The following is an 18,403-nucleotide window of genomic DNA, read 5'->3' as shown; positions in this document are numbered from 1 at the left end:
CGTGTACAATACCATGTGGTGAAAATGAATTCAGACTTATTAAATGATGAACTTGTTAAATCCTCTCAGTGTCAGTTTATCAGCACAATACACGCAGAAGAACTGTTGATGGCATATCGAATAGGTTTTAATTAATAAATTGCTCTGGAAACCACACAGTTTCAATTGGATTTGTCTTCTTCAAACAGTCTTGTTTCTTTCCAAAGGTGGATTATTATAATATGGATGCTCATATTCTCCAAGTTCTTGCCTGGGTATAACTAAGTTTCTGAAGTAGAATGATGAGATTGAACCATCCTCCCCTACTATTTAGGGAGATATAGGATGTGGTGAGTTGTGACATTATCTGTATCCATAGTTTTCTTTTTGTCTTGGTTCATTTGAACTTGACTGAAATTCAAGAGCTACTTTTAAAATTACTTTAAATCAACCACCGGTGTTTTTATACACAGACTTTTGCTCTCTTCTCCTTGCCCTAGTTCGTTTGGAACAGTGTTATTTCCTGTTACAGTTGTCACAAGTGGTCCAATGCATATTGGTTTCTCAAGTATGTATTAAAAGTGGGTGGAGAGCATGTCATTTGAAAAGCACTTTCTTATCAAAACTGGTATCTCTTGGGAGTTGGGAGAGGGCCTCCTCATGAAGGATTGTTTTACACGAATTTGTATGTGGGGAAAAGAGCATGGGATCAGCTTCTAGGATCCTCCCACCTGTACCACAAGCCCTGGCCCTGAGACATACGCCTTGTCCCTGCCCTCCCCCTACCCCACCCCACCCTTTTTTTTTTTTTTTTTTTTTTGCCTTTTCTAGGGCTGCTCTCGGCAAATGGAGGTTCCCAGGCTAGGGGTCTAATCGGAGCTAGAGCCGCCAGCCTACACCACAGCCACAGCAACACGGGATCCAAGCTGTGTCTGCAACCTACACCATAGCTCATGGCAACGCCAGATCCTTAACCCACTGAGCAAGGCCAGGAATCAAACCCGCAACCTCATGGTTCCTAGTCGGATTCATTTCCGCTGCTCCATGATGGGAATTCCCATCAACTGGCAGAGTTCTAAGTAGCACCTGCCTTTTGTTTATAGCCCTGTTATGACCTGGTGCTGAGCCATGAGTAGCTAAGCATTTCTGAGCACTGACTTAGAAAACCTATAGAAGTTTTCAGCAGATACAAAAGAAATAACTAGGAAATGAAGTTGCAATTATCAGTGTAATTTTTTCAGTTCTGGTTTTCTTATAAGTGATTATAAAGTCAGCTCTCAGAATGATAACAGCACCATTACAAAACCAAAAAGACAAGTGATGCCATCAACATAAAACAATTTAAACCCATCTGTAGAAATTACTGATTAGTATCTACTGGATTAAGCTTGCCCACACCTACCTGCAGTAAACAGATGCTAACATACCACCTTTGTTCTTCAGGCCCCTTGGTTTAAGGCTAGAGAATTTTCAAGTAACATCAGTGGAATATGAAACATGGGAGCAGGGAACAAAAAAGTGCTTATCCATGAAGGCATAGGAGTTACACTGATGGAAAGGAAGAGAACCTGTTTCCCAGTATGAACCCACAATGAAAGGTTGAAACAGTTAAATGAAGATATGAAATCCACCCGTACAGCTAGGACTAGGTGGGCACCATGGTACCCAAGAAAGGCAAATGAGCCATTGTAAAGAGGTGCTGCATGGAAAATGTTAAGTTTGGGAGTTCCCTGGTAGTCTAGTGCTTAGGATTCAGTGTTCTCACCACTGCAGCCAAGGTTCAATCCCTGATCCCTGTGGGAACTGAGATCCCTCATCAAGCCACTATACACCTAGGCAAAAAAAAAGAAAAATGTTAGGTTTAATTTGGCAGCTTGCAGACTGAGCATGTGACTTAAAACAGACCCTCTAATGTAAAAGTCTCATGTAAGTATCATGAATACAGTAAAAGAGAGGATAAAGCTGGTGATCAGCTTGGGAGCAGAGAAGGAATGTCTTGTCAACGTCTGGATACATAGACACTAAAGAGCTCCTTCAAGAATAATAGATTTCAAGTTCTATATGCCATTTCCCACCTTTTGTGAAGACAGACCCAAAACGTTCAGACTTGCAGTTCAGCTAGTTTGAGTCTGCAAGGGTGGTTCCTCACTTTTCATTTCTGCAAATCAGATGTACACATCAGGCTACACCAGAGGAATATGACATCCTCTGCTCCAGGCTTTGGTTTCCTCATCTGTAAAATGGTGGCAATGCAAAAATTAAACCCATAAAAAGTGCCTACAACTTGGTTTACACACAATAAGCATTCACTAAACGGCTATAAGACGCCAAAGATTTGCATCAGGGGCAACACAAACCTAAAAGGTATAGAAAAACTTGGTTCAGGTACAAGCAAAAGCCAGTTGATCCTTGCTGGATTATGTATGTGAAATTCACAGATGAGTGAAAATGAAGAGGCACTATCAATGCCTTCAGCCTCAGCCCAAGAAATAGAATGAAGACTTAAAATTACTGCATCCATAAATTAATATGTGATTGAGCACAGATGGCCGCTATCCGTCTTACCAGCACAATAGTTTCAGCTTCAGTCACTCAAACTGGCATGACATGGGTTTATTGCAAGTATCAGCAGTTTCAAAAACAGGTAAGCATTTTAGCTGTGAGAATTATGTATATCATCAGTTATTTGAAGTATACGTTAAAGGATTCAGTAAAGCACTTCAGTTAATTACAAACACTATTTTGTAACCAGAAAGTTAAAACCTAAGCAAGTTAGCAGTAATTAAGTACAGAAATGAATTGTTACATTGATAAATTCAGGGTGAATTTTATATTTGAGCTAACAAAAATTTATAAGGCATGCAAACTATAAATCTGTGGCAACACTTTTAATTACTTTTAAAGTCATTATCTTAACTGTTAGGATGCAATACTCAATTTGGTTGTAGGGCCAGCTGCAAGACAACTTCCACCAGTTTAAGGAAAAAGTGAGCATCTGCTTAGTATTACTGCTAATACTGTAGATACGGACCACAGGAACAGTAAAGCAACTGATGGTGTTAAGTGTCATTTTTTGCCCAACGTCTGTTTCAGAGTTGTGATGATAAATAAATTGTAAGATTTTGGGGGTTTTTTGTTTTGTTTAATGGCGGTACCCATGTGGAGGTTTTTGGGCCAGGGATTGAATCCAAGCCGCAGCTGCAACCTGTGCCATAGCTGCAGCAACACCAGATCCTTTAACCCATTGTGCCAGGCCAGGGAGTGAACCTGCACCTCCCTCAGCAACCTGAGCTACTACAGTCTGATTTTTCACCTGCTTTGCCACAGCAGGAACTCCCAAGACTTAGATTTTTTTCTGGATAAATTTCTCATTCATTCTGCATCCCAACCAACCAGTTCTCTAATAGTGATATTTGGCTGTCACCATATATTGAATTTAAAGCCAAGATGTATATTTGATGTAATTGTAGAAAAAATACTAAGGAGCCACTTTAAAAATGCATATGTCTTTTTTCTTCTAGCCATCCAATTAACACAGTATCAAATACCATGTCTCCCAGAGAAGACCAGCCCACACACCATTTGTTCAGGGCTGTTGAACAAGAGAACAGTAACCAGTCATTATGTTCTGGGACAGACTGGCTACTTGACCTTTCCAGCACAACCCTGGCAAGTTAGGTAGGTGTGGCAGGAGAGCAGGTGGGATAAAAGTTGTTCTTGCCGAGGCTGGCAGAAGTTCATATGCTATTTGTTGGAGATGTGCTCATTTACCAACTCCATGAACCCTTAATGGAGTCAAATCCTATGCCTTTTATTTACCAAAATAAAGTCACTTCTTTCCAAGTTATGATGACCAATTGACAAACCAATATCTTCCTTGTCATGTTTAAAGTTTTCTGATTAAGGGATGGGTAGGTAGCTGGAGTTGACTATAATAGATCATAGACTTAATCCCCCAGTTGGGTGGCTGTACAGCATAAATAAACAGATCCAGTGCAGGGGATTAGGGATTGGCTGGGTTTTGCTCAGCAGCTTTGCTTAGATTGGTTTGAGGTCTGCCTTGTGTTCCTTTTGCCGCTCTAGGGCCATCAGATATTTCAGTGCTGATGTACTAAGGACATGAAAGAAAACCAGCAATCCTAAGGTTTGCTGCAATGCAGATTGCTTATTGGGTGCACATTTTGGTTCATTGTGATGTGTTTTTATAACATTACTTTTAAAAATCCATAATCTTGCTCAAGTTAACACCATTTCATTGGTGCATTTATACTGAGTTGAGAAAGGTGGTCATTCTCTTCTTGACTCCAGGAAGCAAGGATTCCTCGTAAACATCGCTGTTCAAACTTTTTTTTTCCCTGCCAGGTGGAACCCTTCAAATAAAAGCATATCAAAAGCATCGTATGTAAAATAAATACAATTGGAAAGGCTCTGTTGGAAGCAGAAGTTTTTCATTCTATTTATAGGCCTGTAGACATCAGTAAGATGTTAATCAACCTATTACTATCAGAGCCTTTTCAAATTTTGTGATGCCTTGTCTAAGATCTAACTAGCTAAATAGGCTTCTGGTAGAAAATCAAACAAGTCACAACTTTCAAAATTACTTAGCTGGCTTTCATTTCTTAGCATTGCATTATGGGACACAGTAGGTCAGGAAAGCAGGAGACCAGAGATTTTCACTGAGGGTGTCTCAGTGCCACTTTTGTTTCTTGAGTGTGTATTTGTGTGTGTGAGTGTATTTAAATGTATTTCAATGTATGTTTATAATCATTTTCTTTTTTCTTTATTATGTGCCCCTAAAAATGTTGTTTTGTCAATTTTTGAACTTTATATAATGAAAATTATACTGTGTGTATTCTTCTGGAAATGAGTCAACTATTTTTTTAGAGATTTATCTATATTGACATGCTCAATTCCCATTTTACTGTTTTTAGGGTTGTGGTGAGGGACTTCCCCTCCTTTCTAGCCTTTTTTTCCCTCCACTTTTTTTTCTGTTTGTTTAAGGTTATATTCTTTATTTTTATTTTTATTCTGCTTTTTAGGGCTGTACCTGTGGCATATGGAGGTTCCCAGGCTAGGGATCTAATCAGAGCTACAGCTGCTGGCCTACACCACACCACAGCCACAGCAACGCCAGATCCGAGCCTTGTCTGCACCTATACCACAGTTCATGGCAACACCAGATCCTCAACCCACTGATCGAGCCTAGGGATCAAACCCGCAACCTTATGGTTCCCAGTCAGATTCATTTCTGGTGCTCCACAATGGGAACTCCTTTTTTGTTTTTGTTTTTTGTTTGTTTTTGATTCTTTATAACTTAGTGTTGTTGTTTTTCTAATGGTTATTGGCAAATTTAAATTATTAGTGTTAGAAGTTAGTATCTTTGCTCTTCCCATTCTTCTTTGGGATTTATAGCAAGATGTACATTAGGCCTCATTTTTCCATTTCCCTTTATCCTCTCATTTTTTTCCATCTCTCTCCCTATGATCTGCATTCTCAAAAATAGCTTCAGCTCTGTCTTCTGCATTTACTGATTTTCTTCTCAGTCATGCCTAATCTATCTAATCCATCCACTGAAGTTTTAATTTTAATTGTTGTATTTTTATTTCAAGTTCGGGTTTTGATTTCAGAATCTGCTTGGTTCTTCTTTGATGTCATTTACTTTCTTCTGATCTTTTTAATTTTATGTTTATTTCCCTAAATACAATAAACATGGTTATTTTAGGGTTCATCTGATGATTCCAATATCTGAAACTTTTAAGAGTTTCTTTGTTGTTCCTACCAGTTCTTGTTTCCATGTGTTCTGTGATCCTTGACTTGGAGTTGCCCATTTTTACTTGCCCATTTATCTTTATCTGTGGGGAGTTTCTGCAGCCTGGATAGAAGCTGAACTCCCCCAGAGAAGATTAGAGTTTGCCCCTCTGGGTAGAGTAGGGCAGTAATGACAGAGACTCTAAATTCCTCACTTCATATTTTTCAAATCATACAGGTGTCATGAAATTAGGCCTCAAAGCTGCAGGTCCTAGTTCTGAATTCATAAGAAAGAGCTTTTTAAAACCCCTTCTACACAGTGCCAGGACCAAGATAAGCAATCTTCTTTGCCATTTCCTTCAGCTTGGCAGGGTTATTTCTTCTGTTTTTATGACATACACCCAGCTGTATCAGGGGTCTACTCTAATTAGGTTGAATCATGGGTAATGCCTATGTAATTCAGTGATGTCATGCAATTGTTGGCCTTTAAAAAATGGCAGCTTTCTAGTAGATTCCTTGCCTTGAATAGGTTCTGGGCTTTATCCCCTTCCCCAGAACCCCCAGAGAATCATTAAAACTGAAGTGGAAAGTCTCCAGGGTTTTGTAGAAGCCTTTAAGGCAAAGCCATCTTGGTGCCCACCTGCCTCCCCAAGTTCCAAGTTCCTGTTTCACTTTGTTATAGGAATCAGTCTGCTAATCTCTTTCCTGCCAGCCCAATTTTTTTTACATAGTTTTTACATTTCATTTAGCATTTTGGTTATCTTTCTCCCTCCGATGGTCTAAGACTTAACTCATTTCTGTTCCAGTAGGTGATCTAATTAAGTTAAATCCTTCACACTTTCGTAAATTTAAACATACCACTACTTAAGCCTGGAGACTTTAGAACTCAGGTGCCTGTCAGATTGCTTCCCCCCCCCTCAGATTTTTCTTTAATAGTTCCATCCTTTGATCCTAGATGCCACTTAAAATGAGAAGTATTTTTTACTTTAAAATGTTTGAAGTTACCACCTGCAGATCCTTTTAAGATCGGAGTTTGATGTAGAAAATAGTTCCCTGGGTGGGTGCAGTACTACTATTTTTTTTTTCTTTTTTGTCTTTTTTAGGGCCGCACCTGCAGCATATGGAGGGTCCCAGGCTAGGGGTCTAATCAAAGCCATAGCCGCCAGCTCACGGCAATGCTGGATCCTTAACCCACTGAGCAAGGCCAGGAATTGAACCGGCAGCCTCATGGCTCCTGGTTGGATTCATTTCTGCTGCGCCACAACGGGAACTCCAGTACTACTATTTTAAAGACCCATATTGATTGCACTTTTCCTTCTATGAGAATTTATTATACACTTGGATTCCACATTAGGAAGTAAAGTGGCTGTAGTGGAAAGACTATCAGGATTTAGAGAGGCCAAAGAAACTGAGCAGCCATACCAGGTAACAGAGGTTCCTCACTCCATGATTGCACAGTTCAGCCTCTGAAGTACTTGATCCAAGTCTTTGGGCTCCCTGAAATTCTATGCAGGACATTACCTGTGAGTGCATACATGAATCCTTCTAAGGAAAAAATTTATAAATTCATCAAATGCATAATTTAGAGGGAGTAACTTGTGGTTTGAACAAGCGAGTGGACCTGGGTCCTTTCTCAAACTTCATTTGGTTTGAGAGTAGCCATTCTCATAATGACTGCTTTAATTCTAGGGAGGGTTTCTAAAATACAAAGAGAAATAAATTCTCAGGCCTAGAATTTAAATCTCTTTGTTTTGTTTTTATATTTCATGTTTTTAAAATGGTATTTATGCACTCTTGTTAGTAATTATCTCACTCATGATTTCTTTGCCAAGAGTAACAGATCCCACTGGTAATAGCTTAAGTATTTATGTTGAGCACGTCTGTGTTCATTTTGATGAAAAAGCAGTAGGATTGTGCGTCTTCCAGCCATAAGGGAAGTTTCTGAGGTTGTTAATAGTTTCTCAACAATACAGATGGATGAGATTCAATTTAAGCTTTCTATTCCTTTAGGAGTCATTTGTTTCAAAGAAGTAGAAAAACACTCAAAATTACAAGGTTTTCTGCAAACTGCTGCTCAGGATAGTTTTTATGTAGACAGAGGTGTTCACCTCTGTGGGCCTTACTGGGCAGTAGTGAGAGCATGGACTCTGCAGCCCAAGGCCTAGGCAGGAATCCTCACTGCCGCTGCTGATTGTGTGACCTTGGGCAAGTCATCTAACCTCTCTGCCTCATCGTTTCTCTTGGTTAAGACAGGGTTGATAGCATTACATCAGTGGTTGCTCTAGAGATTTAAAACATTAATACATGAAAAGAACTGAGACCCAGGCCCATAAAAGCTGTGTGGTAAATATGAGACACTATTATTATTCTTTGGCCATTTCCTGCCACCAAACCAGGTAGCATTAAATGAAAGGTATATAAACAGTTAAAGTAAAATGAAACAAAAAATTCTTATACCTACCCTCTTACCATCACATAGTTGATAACCAAAAATGGAATTTGCAAAATGCACTGTTGTGAAATTCTGTTCTACCAAGATCAACAAGGTTTCTACAAGTCACACCAAGGCAACAGGAAACTGAAGGAAAAGTAGTTTCACACACAGCCTCAACAAATCAATTACAAACTAATTCTCTTTTTTTGAAGTATGTTTTAACGTTTTAAATGAATTCATTCTTTGAATAAATGTTAAGTCATTTTCCAGGAAGTTCCCACTGTGGCCCAGCAAGCGAAGGACCTGGCGTTGTCTCTGGTGGTGCGGGTTTGATCTCCAGCCTGGTGTAGTGGGTTAAGGATCTGACATTGCAGCAGCTGCAGTGTAGGTCTCAGCTGCAGCTCGAATCGATCCCTGGGCTGGGATCTTCCATGTGCCGCAGGTACAGCCAAAGAAAACAAACCATCCAAAAAGTCATTTTCCAAAACACTCTAAAATGTTAAAATCTTTCGTTCTCCCTGGTCCCTCAGCCACTATCCCCAAATAGGTTTTTTGTGTACTTTTCAGGGATATACACCTACATATACCAGCACATATGAGTACATCTCTGACTCCATCCTTTCTTTTTTTCCTGAAGCTAATGATATTGGAACATTGTTTACATTGTGGTAAACTTCCCCGTATGACACAGCTACCTCATTCTTTCAACTCAGCCCCGATTCTAATTTTTTTAAAAACTTAATAAACTCATACTCCTTTTGTTGAAAAGGGAGAAGTGTGGAGTCAGGATTAAGATAGAAAAACATGGGGAGGAAAACCTTATTATGATCAGATCACAGAGACCCATTTTATGCCAACAGAACTGACAATACTTACCTAGAAACATTTGTTCTTTGTAACGAGCCTGGTTCCCCAAGCGCAGGTTGTACACTGCCTTCTGAATTAGGGCCAAAAGACAGAAATGAGCTCATTGGGCCCCCGTGCAGCTCTGTTGTGCCAGAAGGAAGCATCGGAGACCAGATCCACAAAACCAGGTGAGGGCTGGGCACAAGACCACATGGGGCCCTGGGGAGCCTGCCAGGAGCAGCAGCTCACTTGTAACAATGGTTGTGGGTTGCTACCCCGGTGTCCATGTATGCTAGAGCTTCTTGTTTAGATTTTCTCCTTGATTTTGTGTATTGGATATTGGCCGTGCATGTGCTTAAAAAGTTCTTTTTTTCTAGGAGTTCCCGTCGTGGCGCAGTGGTTAACGAATCCGACTAGGAACCATGAGGTTGCGGGTTCGGTCCCTGCCCTTGCTCAGTGGGTTAACGATCCGGCGTTGCCGTGAGCTGTGGTGGAGGTTGCAGACGCGGCTCGGATCCCGCGTTGCTGTGGCTCTGGCCTTGGCCAGGGGCTCCAACTCCGATTCAACCCCTCGCCTGGGAACCTCCATATGCCATGGGAGCGGCCCAAAGAAATAGCAAAAAGACAAAAAAGAAAGTTCTTTTTTTCTAGAGGTTAAAAAAAGGATAGACAGTGAACAGTCTCCTAAGCCTCAGTTTTTCTGTTTTGTTTTGTTTTTGTTTTTTGTCTTTTTAGGGCTGCACCTGCGGCAGCCTGTTTTTTTTGTTTTGTTTTGTTTTGTTTTGTTTTGTTTTTGTCTTTTTGCTATTTCTTGGGCCGCTCCCTCGGCATATGGAGGTTCCCAGGCTAGGGGTTAAATCAGAGCTGCAGCCTCCGGCCTACACCAGAGCCACACAACGCTGGATCCGAGCCTCGTCTGCAACCTCCACCACAGCTCACGGCAACGCCGGATCGTTAACCCACTGAGCAAGGGCAGGGATCGAACCCGCAAACCTCATGGTTCCTAGTCGGGTTCATTAACCACTGCGCCACAACGGGAACTCCAGCCTCAGTTTTTGGGACAACAAATCCAATCCTGCGTATTTGTAAGTTGATGCTTTTTTCCTCACATACTAATTTTTAATACATTTCTACATGTTGATTTATGTAAGTATATTAACTTATACTTGATAATAAATCTTGAAAAACATCAGGTATTAAGTGTACACATTGCTGCCTTATTCTTTTTGAGAGTTATTTGTATATTTTTACCCAAGTTGATTTAACCAGCCCCCAGTGGATGGACTTTTAGGTTGTTTGCCCTTGTTTGCTGCTATAGTAATGCTGGATATATATCCTTGCCCATACTGAGATGTATAAATGCTCCACTCAGGTGCTGTCTGTTGAATAGATTCCATGAAGTCAAATTGTTCATCAAAAGGGGACGTCAGGTTTTTTAACTTTTCATTCTGAAAAAATTTCAAGTACAGAAACAACTAGAATACTGACCTCACTGTGCCACGCCCCTCCTCTCCCAACCCCCAATATTTAGTTGTCACTCAGCCTCCACAGTCAACCTGAAGCCAAACTGTGTCATTTCTATTTAACTCCCTAACATCATTTTGAAGCAAGTTCTAAATACCGTTATATTTATAAAGATTTTGGTTTGTACCTCTAGAAGATGATTTTTTAGACAAAACTATAATGCTGTTATCATACCTAATACCCAGTTAGCATTCAAACACACTGAAGTCCATAATGATACTAAAACATTAAGGATTGTAAACCACGCATACTCTGATGTTGTTATTCCTTCTTCATTTGTCCCCAAGAATATGTCTGTACAGAGAAACTTTCCTTCCTCTGCTATTTGATTACCCTTAGTTATAATGTGTATGGGAAAGTCAGAATAAGTGCTTAACTCTTTCCTTTTATTTACCAATTTTCAAAATAAGCATCCTCTCAAAAGGTGACCAGTGAATTAGAATTTGTTTGTCTTTTTTATTTTTTTGGCCCCACCCATGCATAGCATGTGGAAGTTCTCCAGGCCAGGGATTGAACCTGCATCACAGCAGTGACCTGAGCCACTGCAGTGACAATGCCAGATCCTTAACCCACTGCAGGAGTTCACAGGAGAACTCCAGAATTTGTTTTGTTTTTCTCTGTTTTAGTATCATTATGAACTCATGGGTTTTAATCCTTTGGAATTCAGTCTCTAAGTTTACTTTAGCCAATCAGAGCCTCTCTGAGTTTCCCCTGTGTCCTTTTGACATAACTATGGGTTTCCTTGCCTTCTGCTCTGACGATGTTCTAGGTGCATTTTGAACTTTTTCTCTATTTCTCCAGAACCACAATTCCTTCAGCAGGAAATGGCTTTTAGTCTTGACTGTTGGGGCTGGAACTCATTGCCACTGATTTTGTTTCTTGGCCTTTTCAGTGAACAAAGCTAGGAAATACATTTTTTTTTTTTTTTTTTTTTTTTGTCTTTTGTCTTTGTTGTTGTTGTTGTTGTTGCTATTTCTTGGGCCGCTCCCGAGGAATATGGAGGTTCCCAGGCTAGGGGTTGAATCGGAGCTGTAGCCACCGGCCTACGCCAGAGCCACAGCAACGCGGGATCCAAGCCACATCTGCAACCTCCACCACAGCTCACGGCAACGCCGGATCGTTAACCCACTGAGCAAGGGCAGGGACCGAACCCGCAACCTCATGGTTCCTAGTCGGATTCGTTAACTACTGCGCCACGACGGGAACTCCAAGGAAATACATATTTTTTAAGGGAAACTAAATCATTAATTCATTTTGATATTTCCAGTGCAAATTTAAGAATTCTCTGATTTTACATTTGTATCTCTTTTATGAAAAAGTTCCCAGCACTAGTATTATTTATTTGCTTCATCCTATATTATGTATAAATAGTTTCAGAATAATAATAAAAATGTTATTAACAATATGAGAACTAGTTTTTTTTTTAACGATTTCTTGAGTTCTTAGAGTCCATTTTAATCCTACTGGATTCACAGATTACTGTGCTTTAAAGTCACCTCAGACAATTTCTTCCAGTTGGATTATGCCAAAATGAAACAAAATTGTTTCTTTGTTTCACCTAACTTCTTTAAATTTATTTTTATTTAAATCTTGCTTTTGCGTGTAAGGATAAAATATTTACATGGTCCCAAAGTCGAACATACAAAGCAAGTTATATATAACTTCTCTCCCTAAATTTCTCTTGGAGACCATTTTATAGCAGTATTTGAGTTCCTCCTGCACTTGTCCAGCTTTGTGGTCCTCCATGATGGGGATGTAACCGTTTATTCAACCAGTTCTCTGTCAGTGATGCTGGGGTGGTTCCCACCCCATGCATGCTCTCACAGTAGTGCTGTGGTAATTTGCACCTACATCACTGGCCTGGTGTCTTGGGGATAGGTTGATAGGAAGTCAAAGGGTAAATGTATATGCATTTTTTAATAATTTGATAAATTAACTTGCTTTTCCAAGAGAGCAGTGCCTTCCTCTCACCAACATCCTTTGAGAGTAGACTGGTTTGAAATGCTTGTTGGCACAGCAGTGACACTCAGCTCAGTGTCCCTGTGTGTTACAGGTGCCCTTGCTTCACCCCTTGAGCCCTTGATTAGTCACCATGTCGCAGGAGACAGACCTGCAGCCACATAGACCAGGTGCAGACAAGGAAGTGTGGCAAGACTGTGCTGAGTTAAAACTGAAAGCCAGGGCCATTTAGATGCCCAATCTCCTATGGCCATGCATTTCCTCTGTGTTCTTCTAGATCATTCCTTCTTATGAACACACATCTGCTTGTGAGTGGGTACATGTCTGAATGTGTCAGACATCAGGTTTCAATGACTTGTAAGTGCCTTCTGATCACATGTCAACACATCCTCAGTTCTTTCCTTCAAAGAAAGATATTTATTGAACAGCTGATGTGTCCTCAACATACATTAGAAGTACCAGGCAGATTCTTCACCTTTCCTGGGGTTCAGAATTATTTCTGTGAGGGTGAAATTGGACTTGATGGGAAAACAACAGGGCCTTCCCCACAGGTGATCTGTTGGGAATGTCGGACTGAAGTAGTAGTGCTTAATACTTCCCTGGGCTGTTATCCCTTTTCTTCTCAGGTTTACTTTGGGAAATTGTTGCTCACACTTAAAAATCCCCCCAACTTTTGGACAGCACAGTTGCTTCCCAACTTGCACCTCCCCCTCTGCTGCAATATAGAATCAGAAGTTGGAATTAATCCCACTACTCCTTGGCAGAGAAATTGGTCTAGCCATGATCAGCCTGGCCCAAGCCACCTAGCATATGGTATTTCCCTGGCCAGAGGGTGTTACTCAGGAGTGGAAAGACAACCCAGATTAGTCTAATTAGAATAGAAGGAAGCCCAGGACCATTCTTTGATGGGGGGAGGCCAAGAAGGCCTCTTGCTCCTGGAAATTGTAGTATGCCAGTGTGAAGCCTAGAAATGCTACATTTTACAGGCAAGGAGGAAAACGAGTCTGAGTACAAAAATCTTGCACAGAAGGTTACTGTTAAGGCAAATTTCCTGTTTTCTGTTACTTGCAACCAAAGTGGGCTTCTGGATTTTTCATCACAATTTTTAGTGTAATGATAGAAAACAACGGAACTTCTCAACAGAAGGTTCAAAAATGCTATCAAATGTCAGCTGTTGATATTACCTCAACAGTTGTATCATTCAAGTACCTATATATTTGGATTTCCCAAGAAAACCTTCATAAATTTTTGTGCTCCAACCCAGTGCATACTTTCCAAAGGTAGACTGGGCTGAATTGTATGATTGTTTTAATGTGATTATTTCCCCTCTACTTCCTTTTTCAGTAGCCAGAATTAACAACCAGTGGTGGAATGAATTCCCCCACATTGATATAAAGACAGTGAGCACCTTCAGAGCAGTTGCTTTTGCAGTCCTTCCAGATGAACAGCCAGGCCTAAAGTTGGGAGTGCAAGAGAAGAAATGGTGTTGCCAGCACAAGCTGGCACAGCTCAAGGAAGTGGACCCTCTAGCCAGGGCCCAAGAAAAGCCCCAGCCAGTGTTGAGCGGTGCCCATGTTTTGTTTCATATAAAACCCAGTGCCTGTCCTGATGTTGGCCCCCACAGCCCCCCACCATGTGTACCAGGCACCATACTGAGCCCTGCCCCTGCTTTAGCTCATTCGGTCTTCCCCTGCCCAAGGTAGGTACCCGCATCCCCGTTTTACTGATGAATGAGGGAATAGAAGCACAGAATGCTACTGTTAAGGCAAATGATGTGTGTTTATTAAATAGAATAAAGGTCAGCCAGGTACATAATAGGCCCTCAATAAATATTTGTCAAGTGAATGAATGTTATATATTTTACTGGGGTTGCCAGAGGCTGGCACCTCATTAGTACCTTCTTTCAGGACTGCAGCACCTGCACCAGGCCCTGGGAAGGCAGGAGTCCTGCCCTCATGGAACTCACAGTCTGGTTTGAGAGAAAGACATTAAGCCAAGAACTAACCAGTGTGGATAGGTGTGCGTGGGGAGACGACCAGGGACTGCCTGCTCAGGGGGTTGAGGGACTTTCCTGAGGAAGTGCCATTGCAACAGGTAAGGTGCCTGCCTCACCCAGATGGCAGGCATAGCGTTTCCACAGTAGGAATAGTGGGCATGCCAGCCCTGAGTGGGGAGCCTGGTGCAGGGGATGAAATCAAGGCATGGTCTCAGGAAAGGGTAGAGGGGTGCGGTCAAGGCTCAGAGGAGGGGGTCCGAGCCAGGCTCAGAGGTCTCCTTGGCCACAGTTAGGATTTTAATCCCAAGAGCAAGGGGAAGCCAGTGAAGGCGTCTGAGCTTTATGACTCAAGAAAAAGATTTTATTCCTTAACCTGATGGTGAGGACATGACTTTTTATAGCACTTGAATGTCTGCATCATCTTAAGAGATTCGATTCTGTGAAGACCACTCTCAGAACTGGATCGGGGGAGGTCGGAGGAAAGCAAGAGTGGAAGTGGAAAGACCACTGGAAGCAACAGGTAGTGGAAGATGAGAACAAGGATCGACCTCAGCAATACCTGGAGGGAGAATTTCGGGCCTGGGGTCAGGGGTGGGGGCAAGGAGGAATTAAGGTACCTTTTCTCAAATGAGTGAAAAGTCCATATGCCCACCATATAAAAAGTTCTATTTTCATTCTAAAGACAGAGCAGGCTGTATCCAAGGTGCTTACTAGTGGAGACTTTGGGACCAACAGAAACTGGATTTAAGTGCACCAGCAGAGTGACCTTAAGAAAGTAAATTAATTAGGGAGTTTCTGTTGTGGCTCAGTGGTTAATGAACCTGACTAGTATCCACGAGGATGGGGATTCAATCCCTGGCCTCGCTTAGTGGGTTAAAGATCTGGCATTGCTGTGAGCTGTCGTGTAGTTTACTTGTGCGGCTCCGATCCTGCATTGCTATGGCTGTTGCATAGGCCTGCAGCTACAGCTGTGATTCGACCCCTAGCCTGGGAACCTCTATATGTCGCAGGTACAAAAGGCAAAAGACCAAAAAAAAAAAAAAAAAAAAAAAGAAAGAAAGAAAAGAAAATCAATTAGCCTCTTAGCTTCTGTTCCTTTCCTGAAAGATTTTCAGCGGTTGTGAGGATCACTTAGGAGTGCACATCAAGCATTTCCACAGCACAGTGCTGGGCACCTGTGAAACAACGAGTCAATGGAAGGGCTCCGTTTGGCTGTTATTGGAAACCTAAAGAGGCTTGATCTAATGTCCAATTTGGCGGCAGGATCTGGGTTCAGTCCCAGGTCACCTGATGACCAGTTCAGCTGTTGACTCTCAGATTGGGTGTCATGAGAACCCCCCAGTGTGCCTGACAAAAATGCAGAGTCCTGGGGAGTTCTTGCTGTAGGGCAGTGTGTTAAAGGATCTGGCATTGCTGCAGCTGCAGCATAGGTCACAGATGCGGCTCAGATTCAGTCCATGGCCCGGGAACTTCCATATGCTGCAGGTACAGCCATTAAGAAAAAGAAAAAAATGCAGAGTCCTGGACCTCACATCTAGTGATTCTGACTTGGAAGTTGAGGCCCAGAAAGTGCATTTTTGGTCCATGGACCACATCACAGAAACTCTGCTCTAGGCCCTACTGTATTCATAAAACATGCAAATATTCCCCGACTCTCCCTACGTAGAGAGTAAAAGAGGCCTGACATCTCTACCTCTATTAGTTGGCACTCTTCAGGTGACAGTGACAGGAAGACCAATCAAACTGGCTGTAGCACAAAGGGAGTATAAGTTGGTTTGGGCAACTGACATGTCCAGGGTAGCGCTGAGCATGGCTGGATGAAGGGCTCCAAAGGGGATCGGCAGAATGTGGTCCCCATTTTTCCATCAGATGCCTCTGCTCTGCTCTGGGTTGGTGTAACTCCCAGCCAGGCCTTTTGCACAGGATGCCTCGCAGGTCCAGGCTCACCCATCCCTGCAAATAGCAGTCCCAGCAGAGGGCTTCTCAGCTAAGAGTTCCAGCCAGAGTCCACAGAGCCCCATGGCCTGGTTGGGTCAGCCTCTCCAAAACCACCCAAATTGAAATGAGGGGAAGGCTGACGTTACCAGGAGCAGGACAGATGCTGAGCAGAGAAGTACTAAAGATAGCCAGCACACTCTGCAGGAAAGAACTTCCCCAGATACAAAGAGCTGTCTCAGATGTAGTGAGCTCCTAGTTGCTGGAGATAGTCCAGCTGTGGCCAGGGAGCACTTTGTGAGATGATATCCTGAGAAAAGATGTTCTTTGTCTAGACCTTGGCTCTTACCATCTCCTTTCCCCTTTCCGCAACTAAGAAGACCCAGCTCTTAACTAGCATTTCCCCTGAAAAGCCTCCTACCACAGCTGCCTGTGGCTCTGCTTTCCTCTGTGAGACTGACCACAGCTCCCAGAGACAGTTCACATCCTGCCTTGCCACTTCATGGCTAGGTGTCTTCACCTCTCTGAGCCTTGTTTTTCTCATCTTATTGAATTACTGGCAGTTTTCCAAAGATTTCTCTCCACTTCAACAACCTTTGACTTTTTTGCTGGGCACAGGGTGCCCTGAGTAGACTGCATTTCCCATGTTCCCTTGCAGCTGGGTGTCCTGGGACTAAGGGCTCCTCATGGGATGGGAGCAGCAGCATCGTGAAGCCGCTCTGAAGAGATGGCTGGCATGCATCAGTGTCCCTTTCTCATGTATCCTCGGTCCTCAGATCAGAAATGCAAATTCGTGAGGCACCAAGGCAAAGACAGGCACCAATAACCCCAGAGCTGCCCTAGGAAGGCAGAGCAGTGAGCTGGAACATGCAGGTGCTCTATGAACCGAGGCACCTCCATGCTTTGGCATGAGAAATAACCTCCGGTTTAAGCCACCTATCTTTTGGACAGCAGAACCTACTCCTAACTCAGAGTTCTTCCCTTGTGGGGTATAGAGTTTAAATGAGGAGATGTGTTTAATGTCCTGCCCAGTGCTTGATGCACAGTAGACACACACTCAGTGCAGGTGGCTGTTACCTTCTCCCAGCTCCCTGTCGTCATGCTGCCGCACATTGCAGTGGGATGTATACAACTCTGCCCCCACACTAAGGACACGCATCTTACCAGCAGGGACTTCTCTCTCCCTCAGCTCCCGGCCTGAATTCCCAGCTCAGGCTGACTGAAGCCAACAGGGAATTGGTTCAAGGCAGTGAGGTACCCATAGGGTTGAGGGGAAAGCTGGGGATCAGGCTTGGCACAGACAGACACCAATAACCCCAGAGCTCTTCCACCACAGATCCTGCCCTGCTGGGAGCTGTTTGTCTTCCCACTGGCTCCTTTTGGGTCACATGCCCATCTCTCAGAAGAGAGGGACACCTTGAACAGTTCCACCAGACCAGACCTAAGTGAGGCAATTCCCTTAACAGGAAGTGAATGTTGATACCGAGAGAAAGTGGGCACTGAGCAGGAGCCAAAACCCAACATGTGTCCAAGTATGGACACGGGCTGGGTGTTCTTGGCAATAAGTAACAGAAACCCTGACCCAAACAATGTGAAATATCATCTCTCAAAAACAGATGTATGCAGGCGGCTTGGGCTGAATGGACCAGTGATGCAGAAGCATCATCAAGGACTCAGGTGCTTTCCACCCCCAGCGCAAGAGCAAGTGTCTACTTCAGGCATTAGGTCCCGACCTGGACCAGAGGCAGGAGAGAGGCAGGCTCCTCCTGAGATGCTCCTGGGAAGAGCAAATTTCCCCTCAGGTCTCATTGGGCAGAGCCTTGGGTCACATGCTCTTTCCTGAAAGATACCAGCAAGAAGGCATGGCATCATCCAGACTGGTTTAGACTAGTCTCCTGGGTGGAGAGGAGCTGGGGAGTCAGTCCACTTCTGGGCTAATGTGGGACCCATCCATCTGGTGGCACCTTCTTCAGCTGGCCAGC

Source organism: Sus scrofa, chromosome 14 (genome assembly GCF_000003025.6).
Source record: "Sus scrofa isolate TJ Tabasco breed Duroc chromosome 14, Sscrofa11.1, whole genome shotgun sequence".
Lineage (NCBI taxonomy): Eukaryota > Metazoa > Chordata > Mammalia > Artiodactyla > Suidae > Sus > Sus scrofa.
Note: the sequence above shows the minus strand (reverse complement) of the source record.